Source organism: Carcharodon carcharias, chromosome 23 (genome assembly GCF_017639515.1).
Source record: "Carcharodon carcharias isolate sCarCar2 chromosome 23, sCarCar2.pri, whole genome shotgun sequence".
NCBI lineage: Eukaryota > Metazoa > Chordata > Chondrichthyes > Lamniformes > Lamnidae > Carcharodon > Carcharodon carcharias.
Genome location: NC_054489.1, coordinates 23,447,056 through 23,466,826, shown reverse-complemented (window position 1 = coordinate 23,466,826; position 19,771 = coordinate 23,447,056). Strand labels below are relative to the sequence as shown.

At 43.5% G+C, this 19,771-nt stretch overlaps 1 long non-coding RNA gene across 2 annotated transcripts in view; it reads right to left on the bottom strand.

The window, feature by feature from the left end:
* The window catches only part of LOC121294012, a 52,060-nt gene that overhangs the window by 13,783 nt on the left and 18,506 nt on the right, over positions 1–19,771 (bottom strand). For both annotated transcript variants that reach the window (XR_005946675.1, XR_005946676.1), the window contains exon 2: positions 13,601–13,712. This is a non-coding gene — a long non-coding RNA (uncharacterized LOC121294012). The remainder of the gene's footprint in view (positions 1–13,600; positions 13,713–19,771) is intronic.

The following is a 19,771-nucleotide window of genomic DNA, read 5'->3' as shown; positions in this document are numbered from 1 at the left end:
CCCTAAAAGTGATGATGTGCTGCCTGCGAAGCCTGGTGCTGATGACTGCGAGTGCTGCCTGAAGCAAGACAGGCAAGCAAACATCGAAGTCCCAAGCGTGGTGCAGCTCGCCAGGTGCACATTGCTTATGTACAATTGTGAAACATGTCTGCATGAGTGCTAGGATGATCCAGCGTGGGGTGGGGGGGGGGGTGGGGGGGATGATTCCGGCGAGCTGGGCTTATAATGATAGGCAGATGAATTACAATGAGGTTTCTGCCATTTGACAGTAGGAACTGCAGCCCGCCATTGACGTGAAACTGGTTTCATGATGTCATGAAACTGATTTTTGGCCCTTTCGCCATATTACAGAATCACAGAATTTTAATGGCACAGAAGGAGGCCATTCGGCCCATCATGTCTGCACCAGCTCTCCGAAAGAGCATTACGACCTAGTGCCATTGCCCAGCTTTTTCCTTGTACCCTTGCACATTGTTTCTATTCAAATAATCATTTAATGCTGTCTTGAATTCCTCAGTTGAACCTGCCTCCAATGCACTTCCAGTTAGTGCATTCCAGACCCGAACCACTCATTGTATGGAAAAGTTTTTTCTCACGTCACATTTTCTTCTTTTGCAATTCACTTTAAATCTGTGCCCTCTCGTTCTTGATCCTCTTACGAGTGGGAACAGCTTCTCCCTAGCTACTGTGTCCAGCCCCCTCATGATTTTGAACACCTCCATCAAATCTCCTCTTAGCCTGTCATCTGCTCATTGTCACCGAACATGCCTGACGCCAACAGGTATGGGAAATTCCGCTGTAAGCCTTTTCTGCTCTCCCCAAGAATTTAGTGGTCCAAATGACAATCATTTTTATGCACGGAATCATAAACAAGTTACTTCAGTAATGAATCTGATAAACTTATTGTAGTCAAATGCTTTAGGTCAGATTTTGATTTCTAGTTAATTTTTGGCAAATATTGATATTATAGCACAGAGGAACTAAGATGGGATTTGTCTGACCAGCGCTGGAAATTTAGGGCCCCTTGTTTATGAGCCAAATTCACAATTCTCTCTCGATGTAGTCACTGATCCAAGCTGAGGCCAGCCACCCATCTCATCCAGCAGACTACTGGAAAGGGAAATTGTTTGCCCCTCCCGATCGCAGGTTTTACACTCCTGTCGAGGTTGAAAGTTACCTCTAAGTGTTTCACAAGCACAGGAAGTATTTTCCAAGACTGTCAATCTGATTGTTGTGCACATTGTAGTATTGAGAATCATGCAGCACTCACAGAGCAACAAAGGCAGATGACACAGACAATTCCCTAGTTACCCTTCCTCCCACCCAGCCCGAATCTATGGTACACAATGGGATTATAGTACATTACAACTGTACAACTGAAGCAACTAGAAACAAGACAGTATCACAAGAGCCCTGTCTGAATTTTAGTCACCTGTAAAAATCTGAAAATGATACAGCTTTTACAGTTTTGCAACTTGAAGTTATACAATAGATTTAGTAGAGACATTACATCCCTTTGGAATTTGCAAATTTGTTTATTAATAGAATGCAAGAGCTGCATACTTTCTGTGCATCTATCAGGATTATTATTTTTTCCTTTGATTGTAGATCAGAGTGAATATATGGATTTGCAAAAGTCTTTCAATATGGTACTGTGTAGGAGACTCATGATTAAATATGTGAAATCAGGCGATGAGTAGCAGGATGGATAGGAAACTGGCTACAAAACAGAAAACAGAGAGTAGGGGGTAAGAGATAGTTACTCAGACTGGCACAAGGTGGGAAGTGGTGTTCCACAAGGATTAGTGCTTGAATCACTGTGGTTCACAGTTTATATAAATGATTTGTATTCAGGAATCAAAAATGCAGTATCAAAATTTGTTTATGTCACCAAACTGGGGGGTATAGTTAATATTGAGGAAGACTATGACAAAATTCAAGATGTTAGCAAACTTGCAGAATGGGAGTGTAATTGGCAAATTTGTCTCAAGATAGATAAATGTGAGTTGCAGTTTTTTGATAGGAGTGATAAGGAAGCCATATACTCGTTGGAGGCATATTCCTTAGAGTACTATGTGCATAGTTCTGGCCTCCATACTACAAAAATGATATAGAAACACTGGAAAATGCGAAAAAGATTTACAAAAATGATTTTAGAACTGAAATGATACAACTATCAGGAAAAAACGGACAGGCCGGAACATAGAAACATAGAAAATAGGAGCAGGAGAAGATGATTCAGCCTTTTGTGCCTGCTCCACCATTCAATATTATCATGGCTGATCCTCTATCTCAATGCCATAGTCCCGCTTTCTCCCTTGATGCCTTTAGAGCCTAGAAATCTATTTCCTTCTTAAATATATTCAATGACTTAGCCTCTCGAGCATTCTGTGGTAGAGAATTCCACAGGTTCACCGCCTTCTTACTGAAGAAATTTCTCCTCATGTCAATCCTAAATGGCCTACTCTGTATCCTGAGACTGTGACCCCCTTGTTCTAGAACCCCCAACCAGAGGAAATATCATCCCTGCATCCAGTCTGTCTAGCCCTGTCAGAATTTTATATGTTTCATTGCGCTAAACATCAGTGAATACAGGCCTGGTCAACCCAATCTCTCCTCATATGATAATCCTGCCGTCAAAGGAATCAGTCTGGTGAACATTCGCTGCACTCCCTCTATGGCAAGTATATCCTTTCTTAGGTAAAGAGACAAAAACTGCACACAATACTCTGGGTGTGGTCTCACCAAGGCCCTGTATAGCTGCAGTTAGACATCCTTGCTCCTGTACTCAAATCCTCTTACAATGGAGGCAACACACCAATTGCCTTCCTAACTGCTTGCTGCACCTGCATGCTTGCTGTCAGTGTGTGATGTACAAGGACACCCAGGTCCCTTTGTATGTCAACATTTCCCAATCTATCACCATTTAAATAATACTCCGCCACTCTGTTTTTCCTACCGAAGTGAATAATTTCACACTTATCCACGTTACCCTGCATCTGCCATGTACTTGCCCACTCACTCAGCCTGTCTAAATCGCCTCAAAGCCTCTTTACATCGTCCTCACCACTCACATTCCCATTTAGTTTTGTGACATCAGCAAACTTGGAATATTACATTTGGTTCCCTCATCCAAATTATTGATATATTTTATGAATAGCTGGGGCCCAAACATTGATGCCTCCTGTACACCACTAGTCACCGCCTGTCATTCTGGAAAAGACTTTTCTCTATCGAAAAGAGAAGACTGAGGGGCGACCTGACAGGTCGTTAAGATTATTTGAGGGTTTCATAGGTTTGACATGGAGAAGATGCCTGAGGAGGAGCCCAAAGCTCGGGGCCATAAACATAAAATAAAAACAGAAAATGCTGGAAAAACTCAGCAGGCATACGGACTCGAAACAATAACTCTGTTTCACTCTCCACAGATGCTGTCAGGCCTGCTGAGTTTTTCCAGCATTTTCTGTTTTTATTTCAGATTTCCAGCATCCGCGGTATTTTGCTTTGGCCATAAATATAAGGTAGTCACTCAAAAATATAAGGAATGTAGGAAACTTTCTTTATTCAGAGAGTAGCGAGAATATGGAACTTATTGTCAAATGGAATGACTGTGGTGATTAACATAGATGCATTTAAGAGAAAGCTAGATAAGTGTGTGAGGGAGAAAAGAATAGTTTATGGTGTTATGGTGAGAAGAAATAAGCAGAGTGGAAGAAGGCTCATGTTATGTATACACATTGGCATACACTTGATGAACCAAATAGTCTGTCTATACAGTAAAAATTCTAAGGGCTGGATTTTCCGGCCCCATCCGCCATTGGGATCATCTGGTCCAGCTGGGAGTCAGTGGATTTTTTTGCTGTCCCACCACATCTCCTGTAGCGGGTCACACCAAGCCTGGGCAGAAAATTCCGGCCTCTGTCTTTCTAGGCAATGCATTCAAGTCAAATTCCTCTCTATGATGTTTTAATGTAGCCATCAATCCTCTTGTGGTAAAATAACACCGAGGAGTTGGCAGGAGAGCACAAAGAATTTTCATGAGTGCAACATAGTTTGTAATTTCAATTCCTTTTATTTCAAAATAATGGCATATTTGGAGTTCAGAATTAACAATGGTGACGTTCACAAGAACATTTACTGTAGTGATACAGCAAAATATAAAATCTGGCAGCTAAACGTGGTTTGCCTGTTTTGCAACAGGGGTTTGTTTTAATATCTTGCACGGAAACATGGGAAAGATACTAATACATTCTCAGATTTTGGAGTAATATTTGGAGTTTACACAGGCTTGCACTTTATTGGAAGTTAAGAGTTGTCCAGGAGGTAAGTAAGTGGCATGAAACAGGAAGGAAAGAAACAATTGTAACCCTTGTGGAGTACACTTCCATGCCTGGACTTTCTGACCCTGTTGTGGTGGGACTCCCCGCGGGAGATTCGGTGGCACAGCCAAAAGTCCGTTGACTTTCGGTGGGACCGGCCAATCCCAGAGGTGGGCGGGGCTGGAAAATCTTGCCCTTAACCTATTTCAAAACTTCTGTTTGTCAGTGTTAAATGTCTTTTCCACTCTTCCTTCCATGCAAGCCCTCTGCCAGTCATTTCCAATGCCAGCCTTCTCCTGATTGGGTTAAAGTTACTTGATGGTACCTTTTAAAGGTTGCAATGGCATAGCAAAGGAAAGTAATTCCTATGAATATTACTCAGAGCTGCTATGTGTAAGTGGCAAAGACAGTGGCCAGGTTTTCGCTGAAATCGGCCAAGTTCCTTAGCTGGCATAAAAATTGGCGCTGCACCCACAGACCACAGTGGCATGTTTTTGCACCTTATTGTACGTTCCCAGCTTAAGTAATTTGTAATCCACAGGGATCACATTGTATTGCTGGAGGACAGCCTTTGATTCGTCTACCCCGCCGTGAACTCAGAGTTTCTGAACTCCAAGTGCAACATGTAAAGAGTGCTCCTTCACACTGGTCACACTCTCTCAGCTTAGGAAAGCTGCAGCAAACAAATGGCATCCAAAGGAAGGAAGCATGCATTGCCCAAATTTAGTGACGCATCAATGGAGCGCCTGCTGGAAGCTGTGGAGGCATGCCGCAATATCCTCTACCCCCATTCTGGACACAGGACTGCAAGCAAATTGACCAATCCAGCTTGGGAGGTGGTGGCAGCTGTGGTCAGCGCCAATGCACTGCAAAAGAGGTCAGATGAACGATCTCCTCCGTCACACCAGGGTAAGTCTCATCATTCTCAACTCACACAATCACAAGCCCATCACACATTCACAAGGATCCCACTCACTGCCACCTCAAGGGTCATCATCACTGACTCTCACACACCCTCACATCTCCATCTGGCCTCATCTCCTCTGGAGCTTGCATCCTTATCCTGCCCAGGGCTCCACTTGCCACTCATACATGCCAGGCATCCTTGTCATCTGCGCTCGCATGCATCTTCCTCACACTCTCTCCATCTGTCTTCATGCAGGACAAGCTGGCTCACAATAAGAAGGAGAGGAACCATACCGGCGGAGGAGCTGCCAAGATCAAGGTCCTCTCTGACTTTGAGAATACAGCCATCCAACTGGCCGGCAAAGATGTGGACCGTGCCTGTGCTGCGGTGAGGTCAGCGGTGCTCAACCAAGTGAGGATCCCGCACTATAACGTCCATCAGACAACCACACTGTGAGTGAGGTCTCCTGTTTCACAGTCCCCTGACATGAACTAATTATTTCTCCCTTCTTTTGCAGGACGCTCTGGAAAGCTGCTGAGACCAGGCATTAGCCAGGCCATCGACTCCAGCCCTGAGGAAACCTCGGATGGGAATCTTAGGGGGGCCACATTGAAAACACATCACAGCACTTAGCCATACCCACCTCCAGCGTAGAGATGCATACTGCAGCGGGACCTAGTTCTAGAGTAGCCTCGTAGTCACAATCTGGTGACCACAGCACACTATCTGATCCACAGCAGGCGAAGGCAGGGACATCCCAGGTTGCTGACACTCAAAGAACTACTGGAGGCCAAGAATCTCCTGAGTCCGAGTCAGATGGTGAGCCTCCGGACTCAGTCCTAAATCAGTTGCTGGAACTCCAGTGACAGTCAAGAGAGTATCACAAAGGAATTCAGCTGCATTCCTCAGATTGCAAGGCAAGATGGAGGAGTCTGCCTGCCTTCAGTCTGAGGTGATAGTGCTGACATGCCAATGCACCGAGGTCAGCACTGGTAGAATGGTGGCCGCCATGGAGACCTTGATCCAGGACATCGGCCCTGCACTGCTGCCTGGGCTGCATTCCATTGCCGAGGCTCTTGGTGGCATTCATCAATGTCAATGCGAGAGAGGGATGGGGCATCTTAATCTCATTCCAGCTGCCACTTCTCCTCAAGGTGTCAGCATCCATAGGGAGGAGGACCAGTGCTCGACACCCCGGGTGTTAAACACTAGTACATAGCGTTCACAAATGTAAATACAATCCCAATCATTTCATGTCTGCTTGTGTATGCCTCGTTCTTATGATGAGCTGTGTTAATGTCAATCAGGTGTGAAACCTTTGTTCCTGCACATAACAGTGGCAATTGTTGATATTCTGGGCCTCTCTTCTGTGCAGTGTGTTACCTTCTGACCACAGTGAGTGCCCGTTTCATCGGTCACTCTCCAGATCAGTAATGCCTGCACCTTAATGTAAAGTGTGGTTGCTGCAAGAATCTTGTACCCAAGCGCCGCAGAGCCCTGTGATATGCTGTGTTGGCTCTGCATTGAGGCGGACGTTTCCCCTATCTCATCTGCATTCCTGAGAGGAGAAGGTGTGGTGTTGAAGGGAACAGGTTTTGACGCCTGCAGAAGGCTCATGTGCTCTGAAAATCCATGTGCCTGGTGTCTCTCAGCAGGGTCTCCATGCTATGAACCTCTTCACAGAGATTGTGTGTGCTGCCCTCAGCCAGGCAGGTGTCAGGCCTTCCCGGATGCAACATTATGATCTCAGCTCAAAGTCACCTCAAGTTCACAAAACAATGGCACACTCTGAGATGTCCAACCTTGAGCCTCTGCAACCCTGAACTTGTGACTACTGAGAGGAGAATTGTATCTTCACAAAGTTGGTGGACAGCGATGTTCATCCCATTGCTTTCTCTCTCCAGCAGGTTACTGATGCAGCTTGCAAATGGTGATCTCTGAGGGCCATATCAGCCTTTAGGCCTGCACTGAAATCACTCATCATTGCTTCTTGTAAAGTGTCGAGGACCAATGAGATAGGATTGAGTGTGTGATGAGCCAGAACAGGGCTCCTCATAAGTCAAGAAACGTACCCTTGAGGGCCTCATGTTATCTTATTTTGGACTTTGCAAGGGAAAGGTCTGGCTCTGAGGACACACTGCTTGTATGTCAGAGAAGATACCTCAATGTTATGCAGCCAAGTGTCAGGCCTAGACATTCTCAGGTGTGCCGCCTCCATTCTTATGTTGTGATTAATAAAACTATTCATCTCGAACTGAAACTGCCGGATGAGAGTGTCATTTTGTGGTGTGTGCTGCAGCCCACTGAGTCATCTGTACGTGCTGTCATGCCAGCGGGATTTCATCGGGTCCCTTGTCCCAAGTGTATCTCTCATCAACGAGGTAATACATTGTGCGTGGCCGCCTTGGTCACAGTGGATCTCACTGAGGAGCCTTGCCAGTTCAAGAGAATGCAGCCATTATCACACTCGTGATCATTCAAGTACCCGTGCATCTTTTAGGGTGGTGCTGCAACTGTGGTCCTGGCTGGAAAGACCTCCTCCAGGTAGCACATCATCTCAGGACTGACACATGGCCTTGAGGGATCCTCATCCTTCAAAGCATCAGGGCGACGTAAGCAAGCCATGCAACGATGCTCTGTCATCTGGAAGTTCATGGCTGAAATTAAAGGAGTAGCAATGATCATCTTCATGCTGGCCCAAGATGGAGGAGACTTGTCCAGGAATGTTCTCACTGCATCGCGTCAGCTTCCCCCTGGAATCTTCTGACAATGAGGACGGCATGTGCACACCTGCCTCATCTGGTCAGTGCAATAGCCCCTTCGCCTGCATCCTCAGCTTCTAAGACCTCATCGTCATCATCTCCTTCAAGGTCTTCCTCATCGGAAGAGATTTGCGGCTCTTCCATCTCATCACCCAGGTCCTCTTGCCTTTGCATTGCCAGGTTGTGTAGCATGCAGCAAGCCATGATGATGCGTGAGACCCTCTGAAGACTCCACTAGACTCTGAGAACTCCGCCAGATCTGCCCAAGCACTGGAATTGCATTTTCAGGGTCCCTATGGTGTGTTCCACCAAAGTCTGGGTTGTGGCATGAGTCTGGTTATGTCCTCTCAGCAGGACCCTGAGGCCACCGAATGGGCATCATCAGCCAAGTCCTTTGTGGGGAGCACTTGTCCCTGAGGAGCCAACCCTGCATCATTTCTGGTCCCTGGAAGAAGTCACGGATCTGAGACCTCTTCAGGACGTAGGAGTCATGGACGCTTCCGGGGTATCTTTGCAAATGTGCATGATACGTTTGTTATGGTGGCAAATCAGCTGAACATTGCGGGCGAGGTACTGGATTGCTTGTTGCCAGGGACATTTAAGAGCCATGTAAGTGCTGTCGATGGCACCCTGCACTTATGGGAATCCAGAAATCTCAGCAAAGCCCAGCACTCTTGTATCCTGGCTTTCCTGATTTCTGTTGAAGTTGACAAAATTGTGTGCCTTGGAAAAAACGGTGTCCATGACCTCCTGGATGCATTTATGTGTGGAGGCTTGGGAAATCCCACACAGGTCCCCAGTAGAGGCCATGGAAGGAGCCACTGCCATAGAATTTGAGGGCAGCAGTAGCTTTCACTGCCACTGGCAGTGAATGCCCTCCAAGTCCCTGTGGCGCTAAACCCTGCAGAAGGTTGCATACATGAGTGACCAGTTCCCTTGACATGTGCAGTTGTCAGCGACACTGGTTCTCACTCATCTGCAGGTAGCACATCTGATGTCTATAAACCCTGAGTCTAGCCAGCTCTTGTGCATGATGGCTCTCTGGGGATCATCCTCTGCGTCCAGAGAAGGGCTTGCTGACCCTTGGTATTGAGGGTTCTGCTCCTCCCTTTGGCAAGTGAGGCACCTCCATTGCATTCTTCTCCTTCTTCTCTCCTGCTTATAAGCAATAATGCAGGCAGCGATATCACCAGGCTTCATCTTCGTGATGGTCTCCTCACTGCTGTATCAATGAGAGAGAGACACAAGAATCAGCATCTGCTTCCTAAGGTCCACTTTTGGTCAAGGCATTGCCTGTGATTGTGGCCTTAAGGCCCATTTACACATGTCAGAGAGTCCTGATACCCGAAATGATATCCAGTGGGGGTGTACGCATGACCACAAAGTCTCCAACCCTGTCCAAACTCACATGACCCGACTGCCGACAGCTCGGTCACTCAATTGGATATTCTGCTCTCATCTCAGGCGCTGGCATTATCCTAACCTGCACTCCAAGTCTGCACGGTTTGGTATGACCACGAGGGTGAATGTTCAGTGCCTACCTTACAATCATTTAGGGGGTTCGGAGAGATCGCCTCTGTGAGTGTTCCGCGGCCACTTCTCCAAAAGGAGGCCTCAAAGCTTGTCCAGTCCCCCGATAGTTCTGCTGTTCTGTAAGACTCTGTTGATTTTAAAGGTTGCACACGAGGGGTTAAAACTAGGGGAGCAATCATTGCCACTTTGAGGAATCAGTGTTGCTTGAATGGGTACAATTGCTTTGCTTGCCTGACTCCATGCATGTCAATTGAGCTGATGCTAAACTCTCAGCTGTGGCAGTGCCCTCATCTTTGAACTTAGTTTCCAGTTGGTTGGCCGTTTACTCCCCTACCCCCTGCCCAGGCATGTGTTTGTGTACAATCTTCCTCGCTCTTCCGTCCTAGTGGAGCCCTAGTCCCGTGGCCCCTTCCCTTTACTCGGTGCTGCCTTGCTCCTTCCAGAATGGAGCCCTTGCCCTGCAGCGCAGTAAAAGCTTTGCCCACCTTAACTCTGGTCTGATCACTGTGCAGACCTGCCCTGAGAGACCCACGTGGATCCGCAGCGGCGCTTACTTCGAAGCCTTGCACTGATCCCCGCGAGCGCTGCGCTAAGTTGTGCGAACCAACCTCGGAGTTCCCAGTGAAATGCAGCTTGACAGCTGCATGTCATTTAAATGATGTAAAACACATCGCCCTGATTTCACGTCAGTGTGGGATTTACATTCAACATGGGGGGGGGGGGGGATGGTCCGGGGTGAGTAGGCATCATACTAATATGCGAATATATGATGATGTTTGTGACATTTGGTGGCGGGAAATGCGGCACACCATTAACGGGGAATTGGAAATCACGCCTCGGGCTGTTTTGTGAGATTTTGCAATCGCGCCCACCATGACACCTGCGCCGATTGGGAGCGGAAAATTCTGGCCAGTGACTCACACTTTAAAGTCGATCCTTCTTCAGTCACGACTGAACAGAACACGTATTGCTTGATTTTCATTTCATATGCACCAGTGTTAGAAATCCTCCAGTAGTTTACAATCAACGTTCCTTTTAATTTGCATCCTTGAAGTTATATAATACTGGTTGATTTCAATATTTTCTCGAAGCTGTGATAGAGACTGCACGACTCCTGACCAAAGCGACATGTGGCCACTGCATGTGCTCTTCACTTGTAATGGTTATTGTGGGTGCGAAGTTTGTACGTTTTCAAAAACTACACCGATAAGCCAGAAAGCCCCTTAGCCTTATTAAAATATATTCACTTTGATAGTTTATTGTCAATACATATTCAAACATTAAGAGCTGAAATAAACTGTTGATGAATTTCCAATCTTTCCCCATTTTCAATGGAAGTCCATTAAAAACCCTTATTGTTTTACATTTGAAAATGATTTTGTCTTTTCTCAAATCTCCACTTCATGGAAAAATTTGAGGTCTCTCAGCTTAATTGCACAGTAGATTACTAAATGAGCAAAATTGTCTTGTATACAGCAAGAAGAGAGAGTTAGTAAATGTTCTAATGTATTGGCATCATCACGGTGTATAAATAACATCTCACCACTGCCTTAAAGTTAGATTCTTTGAATATTAATCAATGCTTAGGGCAGAACCATCCCAGATTTGCACTAAGTGCAGTATCAGGCAGGTGAAACGATGCTTTACCCGCCGGCCACAATGGCAGCTTTTTACACCGTATCGTCCCAAACCCATCGCATTAGTTATGCATTCCCTGATGATTATCGCTTTCTTTCTGAAATGCTCCCATTCTCTCTTCTTTTATACTCTGTCCTATCATGTAGTTAAAATTAGGAGGGGTCTGTGCACCACTCCTACAAGTGACATCTTGCCTTTATCATTTCTCACCTCAACTCAAACTGCTTCTACATCACGGTTTCCTGAACTTAGGTCATCCTCTCTAATGTGCTAACACCATCATTAATTAACAGAGCCACCCTCTACCTTTTCCTAACTCCCTGTCCTTCCTAAATGTCACATATCCTTCAATATTCAGGACCCAATCTATGTCATCCTGTAGCAATGTCTCTGTAATGGCTATCAGGGCTTAACTATTTATTTCTAATTGTTCTATCAGTTTATCTGATTTGTTTTGAATACTACATGTGTTTAGATACAGAGCCTTTAGTTTTGTCCTTTTATTATTTTTGTAGCATCTAGCCTTATCTGCTGATTTACTCTTAGATTTGTACTCTCTATCCCTTCCTGTCATAGTCTGTTTATCATTTTCCATATTAGTACCATTCTCTCTTCCCTTGTTTCCACTTTTTGGTTTACTACATCCTCCCAAATTTGACCTCTTGCCCCCACTATTCTGTTTAAGTTCTCTCTACTCCCCTAGTTATGCAGCTTGTGAGGACACCAGCCCCAGCATGGCTCAGGTGTACACCGTCCTGACACTACAGATCCCACTTTCCCCAATACTGGTGCCAGTGTCCCACAAACCAGAACGCACTTCTCTCACTCCAGGCTTTGAGTCACACATTCATTTTTAAAATTTTATTTGTCCTATGTCCAGTTGCATGTGGCTCAGGTAATAATCCAGAAGTTATTATCTTTGAGGTTCTGTTTCTTAATTTGATGCCTAATTCCTCGTACTGACTTTGCAGAACCTCCTTCCTCATCCTGCCCATTACTTTGGTACCTACATGGACCACAACCACTGGATCCACCCCGTCTCACTGCAAGTTCCTCTCTAGCCCTGAGCAAATGTCCCGAATTCTGGCACTAGGCAAGCAACATAGCCGTCTGGACTCTCGCTCCTTGCCACACAGAACAGTGCCATTCCTCTTCACTATACTGTCCCCTACTACCACTACATTCCTTTGTACTCCCCCCACTTGAATGGCTTCCTGTACCAGTCAGCTCATCCACCCTGCAGCCATTTCTCTCATCCAAATAAACTGAAAGAACTGCAAACCTGTTGGAAAATTGCGGGAGCTCACACTCCTGCACTCTTGCTCTCTGGGTCTCCTTACCTACCTCAGCTACAGTCACACCCTCCTGTCCCTGACAACCTTCCAAAACAGAAGACCCTATCCTAATGGGTGTGACCGCCTCCTGGTTCAAAGCACCCAGGTAACTTTCCCCCTCCCTGATGTGTTGCAGTGTCTGTAGCTCACTCTCCAGTTCAATGACTCTGAGCTGAAACTCCTCAAGCTGCAGACACTTACTGCAGACGTGCTAGCCCTGGGTAATACTGGTGTCCAGGCGCTCCCACATGCTGCAGCCATGGCACATCACCTGTCCTACCATACTTATGTGCTTTAATAAATTACTTTATCTAGTTTATTCAATTATTTATTTTCTTTTATATATTTATTAATCTGATCTCAAATTCCTGTACTATTTTAAACTTTACAAAAAGAGTAGACCTTGACCACTTATCAGATACTCACCAAATAGCTAGTTTCTTCCCCTGTGGTAGAGCAAGAACAATATTTGTTCTCAGGTAGACCTTGTCCTTATTAACTCCTTATGTGCCATACAAAACCTGTTTCAGAGATAGGTTTCTAAGTTTGTGCATCTGTAGTTTTATTACACTAATTACTCGTCCCTCACTTAACCTGCTTGAGTATTTTTAGCTGTTTCTTGTTACTGTAGTCATTACCCTCTATATTCATTATTTTGAATTTCCATCCCTTTAGCTGAGCAATGTTGAGTCAAGGTTGAGAAACAGCTGTGATTCAGCTGGAAAAAATAGGATAAAATAGTGAAACTTAAACTCATTTCAGCCGTTATTAAACTTTTCAATCTAAAGACGCAGTTTGGTATACTTTCCTTTCTCCAGGGCTATACCAGATGGTGTTTTTCTTACAGCTGCGCTAAGTAAAATGTCATATAGATGGCAGTAAGTAGCTTCACAATGGGAGTACATGCGAATGAGGCAAATAAACATAAGGGGAGAAGATTCACAGACCTCCCACTGAGACGAGTGGCCCAATTTCAACTCGGTGAAAGTGAATGAGTTCTGAGTGAGTTAAAATCTCATCCCCAGATACTTGTCACTACCTTGAAGAGTTGACTTTATGACCATCATCAGCTTGAATATAAGCAAAAATAAAAAGTCCCTTATGTACCTTGTAACTATGGTGAACAGTATCCCACAGATTTGGATATCCTTCACAGTGGCAGCTTAATGTAATGTTGGTGAATCCTCTCATCTAATGGATTCATCACTAGGCTTCTCTCCTGTTATTGAATGAGAGAATGTAATGTTATTATTTCAGTAAAAAAACGCTGTAAAACACAACCGTAACAATAAGCTTACATGAGCAAATATATCATATCCAAGGTAGGCAAACAAAATAATTCGCTGGATCTTTGTTGAAAGGATTACAATGCAATACTGAGTTCTAACTAATTATCTGTAATTTATAGAATTATTTTTTTAAATCCTCTTTTAATATCTCTTCTCCACTGCAACCCTCTTACTATCAAATATTCTTGTCTAGTTGCAAGGACGAGATGGTATGGCCAGTTAAACCAGCATCAGCATTCATGCTGCTTCACAATCGTGCAAATCAAATGGACAGTGTCCCCCTGAAATTCATAGGTAGGGAGAGGGTTAAAGTCGAAATTTTTGGCTTTGCAGAGACCGGAAATTGTGGTGGTCCAGAGATTTGAATAATTGATATGCTAGGAGCTGTCATTTATACTTAGCCATGTAGTCCTTTGTCACTTGATATTTCAACAGTAGGGGTGGGGTTTCTGCAGGCTGGGGAACAAGGGATAGTTAATGGGAATAAAGGATATGTAAATCCTTGAGAGTCAACTGAATATATTCAAGTCCCTCTAAGGTGCTACTGTTTGCAATCTAGTTGTCATGCACCTCCTACTTTTTGGCTCTTTCCATTTTTGGAGCGGCCTGCATCAAGGGCCAATGAGTGAGGCATGAATGGTACATTTTTTGCCCATTGGTTCTGGAATATCACTTAGGGGTCCTACAGCAGCCATTGGAGCCTGATTTAAATGTTGAAGTAAGGCGCCTGCCTATTTTTAGACTAATGGAGACTTGGGTTGGGCAGGCCTCAAGTGGCCAATATGCACAGCCTGTTTTTATGTCATGCAGGATGAATGGCAATTAGCTAGAAGACTAGTTGAGGAGCTACCCTGTATCAGATAATCTAACAGCACCAAAGGAGGCCGTTTGGCCTAGTGTGCCTGTGCCAGTTCTTTGAAAAAGTTATCCAATTAGTCCCACTAATTAGCATTTCTCTCTTTATAATACCAGGAAAATGGGTCATTCATGACATGTCCGCAACACACTGAAGCATAAGCAATTTACAATAAAACCTATGATTTAGATAAATTTTAACGTGGGATTCATTTTGAAAAATTCCCATTAAGGCACATATTGGTTGATCTCTTGTGAATTTGGACAAGGAGATTCAAGGCTAAGTGCAGTCTTCAGATGAAATGAGGTTAGAAAGTGTGGAATAAGTGTATTGTGACACTCTGATGTATTTCAGCAACAATTTAAAATCTTGCTTCCTTCCTCATTTTCATATTTCTTCTACATATTCCCATATGCATGTTTATAATGGAAAGGATCTATTGTAAGCTTGTCACTGTATTTACATCCTCATCATGATTAGACGTAAGCGTTTATATTAAAGAATGATTTGAGGTGATGCAGACAGGATTTTTAATATATTTCAGATATATATGAATCAGTAAGTCGTTTAATTAAAATGAACGTCATCAAACGTGGAAAGAGTTTAACAGCTTTTCAGGATTTAACATTGGACATGAAATGGGGAGCACCTTGAACAAAATTAATGGTTCACAAAATTCAAAATCACTTGAGATTAACTGGTTTGCGTTTCCTGAAATTTATGAGTTCTTCCAGCCTGTGTTTGGACAATGAATTATGTCATGCGAAGTAAAGTTCTGTTCAAAGGCAAATTTTTTAGATTCTAAAATAAAACACCGCATTTTTTCGATTAAGTTTATAAGCCATGCTTTCAATCTTACATTCCTTAACAAGAGGCAAAGTGATACAATGTAAGGTTTTAAAATTTGAGAAATGAGTAGTAATTTATGCTAGTTTATCAGTTCAGTGGAGGTGATAGGTTGCAATGTGATTTCAGGCTTGTTCATTATGAATTGGACAGGATTGGTTCATGAGTGCAGTCTTGAATGTATTGTGCTATTTCAACCTGTCATTCATTCAGAGATGAAGAGATAGGTGCTCCATATCTCACAGAACATCCGTGTGGTGGAAATAAGCCTGTCAAATGTATTGAGCAGCCCCCTGTCAAGTAGGCAAGGAGGGAAATAAGGATTGTGTTGGTGCTGGCCAGTATAAAAAAAAGGCAGGTTTAATGGAGAAAAAGAAATGTCTTATTTTTGTCTATTTTATAAAGATCAGAAAAATACACCTTCATACAGGAGACCATGAGACTAGCTTATTTCTTGAGAATGCCTGTTGGAGAAACTAGATTTTATGAGGTTCCAGCAATGTAAGAAATCACTACCTTTTAACTCTTTGTCCACTGGTTGCAAAGTTCTGCAACTTAAGAAAAAGCTGACACTTATTACTTCAAACGGTTCTGTCTTCATGAAAATATGGCAAACCCTCATTTATTTGGGAAGGGAGATGTCTCCATGATACAATATTACATTTCTATAACATCTGTCATGTCAAATATCTCAAAAACCTTTCCACAGTGAACAAACATTCCTCATGGAAGGTAACCTGCATACTGAAGTGGTTAACTGCACTCTAAAGAAGTCAGCACATCAAAGAGTTATATCCAACCAACTAGGGATGGGCAATAATACCTTTTAAGTGATGCCCAGATCACAAGAATTAGTTTAAAAGATTACTTTGAATTGCAGTGGCTGTTGTAATGTAGGTAACAATACCAACATTGCTCCACAATAGAATGAAAGCAAAAGCCTTGCATTTATACAGCACTTCACTTTTCTCAGAAATGTCTTGAAAAGCTTCATATTCAATGAAATACTTTTACCTGTAGTAATTGCTGCTACATAGGCAAACAAAGCAGCTAGTCTTCACACCTACAGCAAGGTGATGTATAACCAGTTATATTGTTTTCAGTGGTGTTGACTGAGGGAGGACAGACTTTTTATTCAATAGTACGAGGGTGCCTTCACCATAAAATAGAGCCTCGAACTAACATCTCACTCAAGGGAGACACTTTTGACAAAGTGGCCCTTCCTCAGTACTGTACAGAGGCAGAGAATGATTGGCAGGTCATTTTGTTTCTAGATGGTATTAGAGGACCAGTGTAGAAATGCTTCTGAATGTCATATATGTATATCGGAGGTGTTGGGACAGGAAGCAAAGTCAGCTGCACAGGAGAAAGATACTTCTAATAAACATTCTAAGTTCACCAAGGCACGTGTTGATTTTTTTTTCAAATTGCTGCCTTGTATTATGTATTATTTGTTCTTCCATAGACTATTACTATACCACACCATGTATCCTCATGTGTTTAGATATGGGCAGTGGCCTTAACCTTGACATGTCGCACAGTGCTACATTGATGCAGAAAGTATTCCAATTGGGCCTCCTTTCATTAATACTTTCTACAATATTACTAGAACATACAAACATATGAATTAGGAGCAGGAGAAGACTGTTTGGCCCCACAATCCTGCTTCGTCATTCAATAAGATCATGGCTGATCTGATTGTAGCCTCAACTCCACATTTCCGCCTACCCCTAATAAACTTTCACCCCCTTGTTTATCAAGAATCTATCCAGCTCTGCCTTAAAAATATTCAAAGACTCTGCTTCCATTGTCTTTTGAGGGAGATAGCTCCAAAGACCCACGACCCTCTGAGAGAAAAAAAACTCTCCTAATTTCTGTCTTAAATGGGTGATTCCTTATTTTTAAACAGTGACCCCTAGTTCTAGATTCTCCCACAAGAGAATCCTTTCCACATCCACCCTGTCAAGACCCCTTCAATCTTTATTTGTTCTATTTGCTCATGTTGGAATTTTAACTTTGGCCATTAATGTAGAATGGACGATATCAAAGTGCCAACTCATTAGTGTGCCACAGGGATCAGTGCTGGGACCTCAACTTTTCAGAATTTATATAAAGGACTTCGATAAAGGGACAGATAGTATGTTTGCTAACTTTGCTGATGACACAAAAATAGATTGAAAAGTAAGTAGTGAAGAGGACGTAAGGAAACTACAAAGTGACATATGTAGGTTAAGTGAGTGGGCAAATGGAGTATAAAGTGGGCAAATGTGAGCTAGTATGCAGGTACAGCAAGTAATTAGGAAAGCTAATAGAACATTATAATTTATTGTGGGGGAAATTGAATATAAAAATAGGCAGGTTATGCTTCTGTTGGACCAGGGCACTGGTGAGAACACATTTGGAGTACTATGTACGATATTGGTCTCCTTATTTAAGGAAAGATGTAAATGCGTTAGAAGCAGCTCAGGGAAGTTTTGCTAGACTAATACCAGGAATGGGCAGGTTGTCTTACGAGGCAAGGTTGAACAAGCTAGACTTGTATCACTGGAGTTTAGAAGAGTAAGAGTTGACTTGATTGAAACCTTTAAGATCTTGAGGGGTCTTGACAGAGTGGATGTAGAGAGAATGTTTTCTCTTGTGGGAGAATCTAGAACTAGGGGTCACTGTTTAAAAATAAGAGGTCACTCATTTAAGACAGAGATCAGGATGATTTTTTTCTCTAAGAGGGTCATGAGCCTTTGGAACTCTCTTCCTCAAATGGTAGTAGAAGCAGAGTCTATGAATATTTTAAGGTAGAGCTAGATAGATTCCTGATTGACAAGGGGGTCAAAGGTTATTGGGGAAAGGCGGGAGGTTACAATCAGATCAGCCATGATCTTATTGAATGGCGGAGCAGGCTTGAGGGGCTGAGTGGCCTACACCTGCTCCATGTTCATATGTTCACATATACCCCATCCAATTGCCCCTGCTGTTGACTTCAATGTGAGGGAAAACTGGGTGTACTAAAATTCAACAATATTTTTTGTTTTACAAAACTATCTGTTTCATTTAGAGTTTGATCTGCTGCTGTGCATTTCCAACATTATTTGTTTCTATTTCAGATATCCATAGAACCATCGAATCATAGAAAAGTTACAGTGCAGAAAGAGGCCATTAGGCCCATCATGCCTGCACTGGCCAAAAAAAGGAAAAAAGAAACTAACCTGCTCATTTTTAATCTCACTTTCCAATACCTGGTCCATAGCCTTGCAGGTTACAGCACTTCAGATGCAGATCCAGCTCCCTTTTAAATGTGCTGAGTGTTTCAGCTTCAACTATCATTTTAGGCAGTGAATTCCAGACGCCCACCACCCTCTAGGTGAAAATGTTTTTCCTCATGTCCCCTCTAATCCTTCTACCAATCACCTTAAGTCTGTGCCCCTGGTAATTGGCCTCTCAGCTAGGGGAAACGGGTCTTTCCTGTCTACCCTATCTAGGCCCCTCAATTTTGCACACCTCAATTAGGTCACCCCTCAGTCACCCCTGTTGTAAGGAAAAAAATCCTAGCCTATCCAAACTTTCCTTATAGCTGCAATTTTCCAGCTGTGGCAACATTCTTGTACATCTCTCTCCAGAGCAATTATGTCCTTCCTGTAATGTGGTGATCAGAACTGTACACAAAATTCCAGCTGTGGCCTAACCAGCATTTTATACAGTTCCCTCATTACATCCCTGCTTTCGTATTCAATACCTTGTTCAATAAAGGAAAGCATTCCATGTTCAATAAAGGAAAGCTTTCTTTACCACCTTGTCCACCTGTCCTGCTACCTTCAGGGACCTGTGGACATGCGCTCCAAGGTCTCTTACTTCCCCAAAGCCTCTCAATAGCTTCCCGTTTATTCAGCATTCCCTAGCTTTGTTTGCGCACCCCCCCACCCCCCCACCCCCCAAATGCACTACCTCACACTTTTCCAGATTGAATTCCATTTGCCACTGTTCTGCCAACTCAACCAAACCATTGATATCTTTCTGGAGACAACAGTTATCCTCTTCACTATCAATTACACAGCCAATTTTTGTGTATTTTGCAAACTTCCCAATCATGCCTCCCACATTTAAGTCCAACTCATTGATATATACAACAAACAGCGAGGGCCCCAACATTGAGCCCTATGGAGCACCACTGGAAACCACTTTCCATTCACAAAAACATCCATTGACTATTACCCTTTGCTTCCTGTCGCTGAGCCAATTGTGAATCTAACTTGCCACCTTCCCCTGTATCCCATGGGATCTCACTTTCCTGAC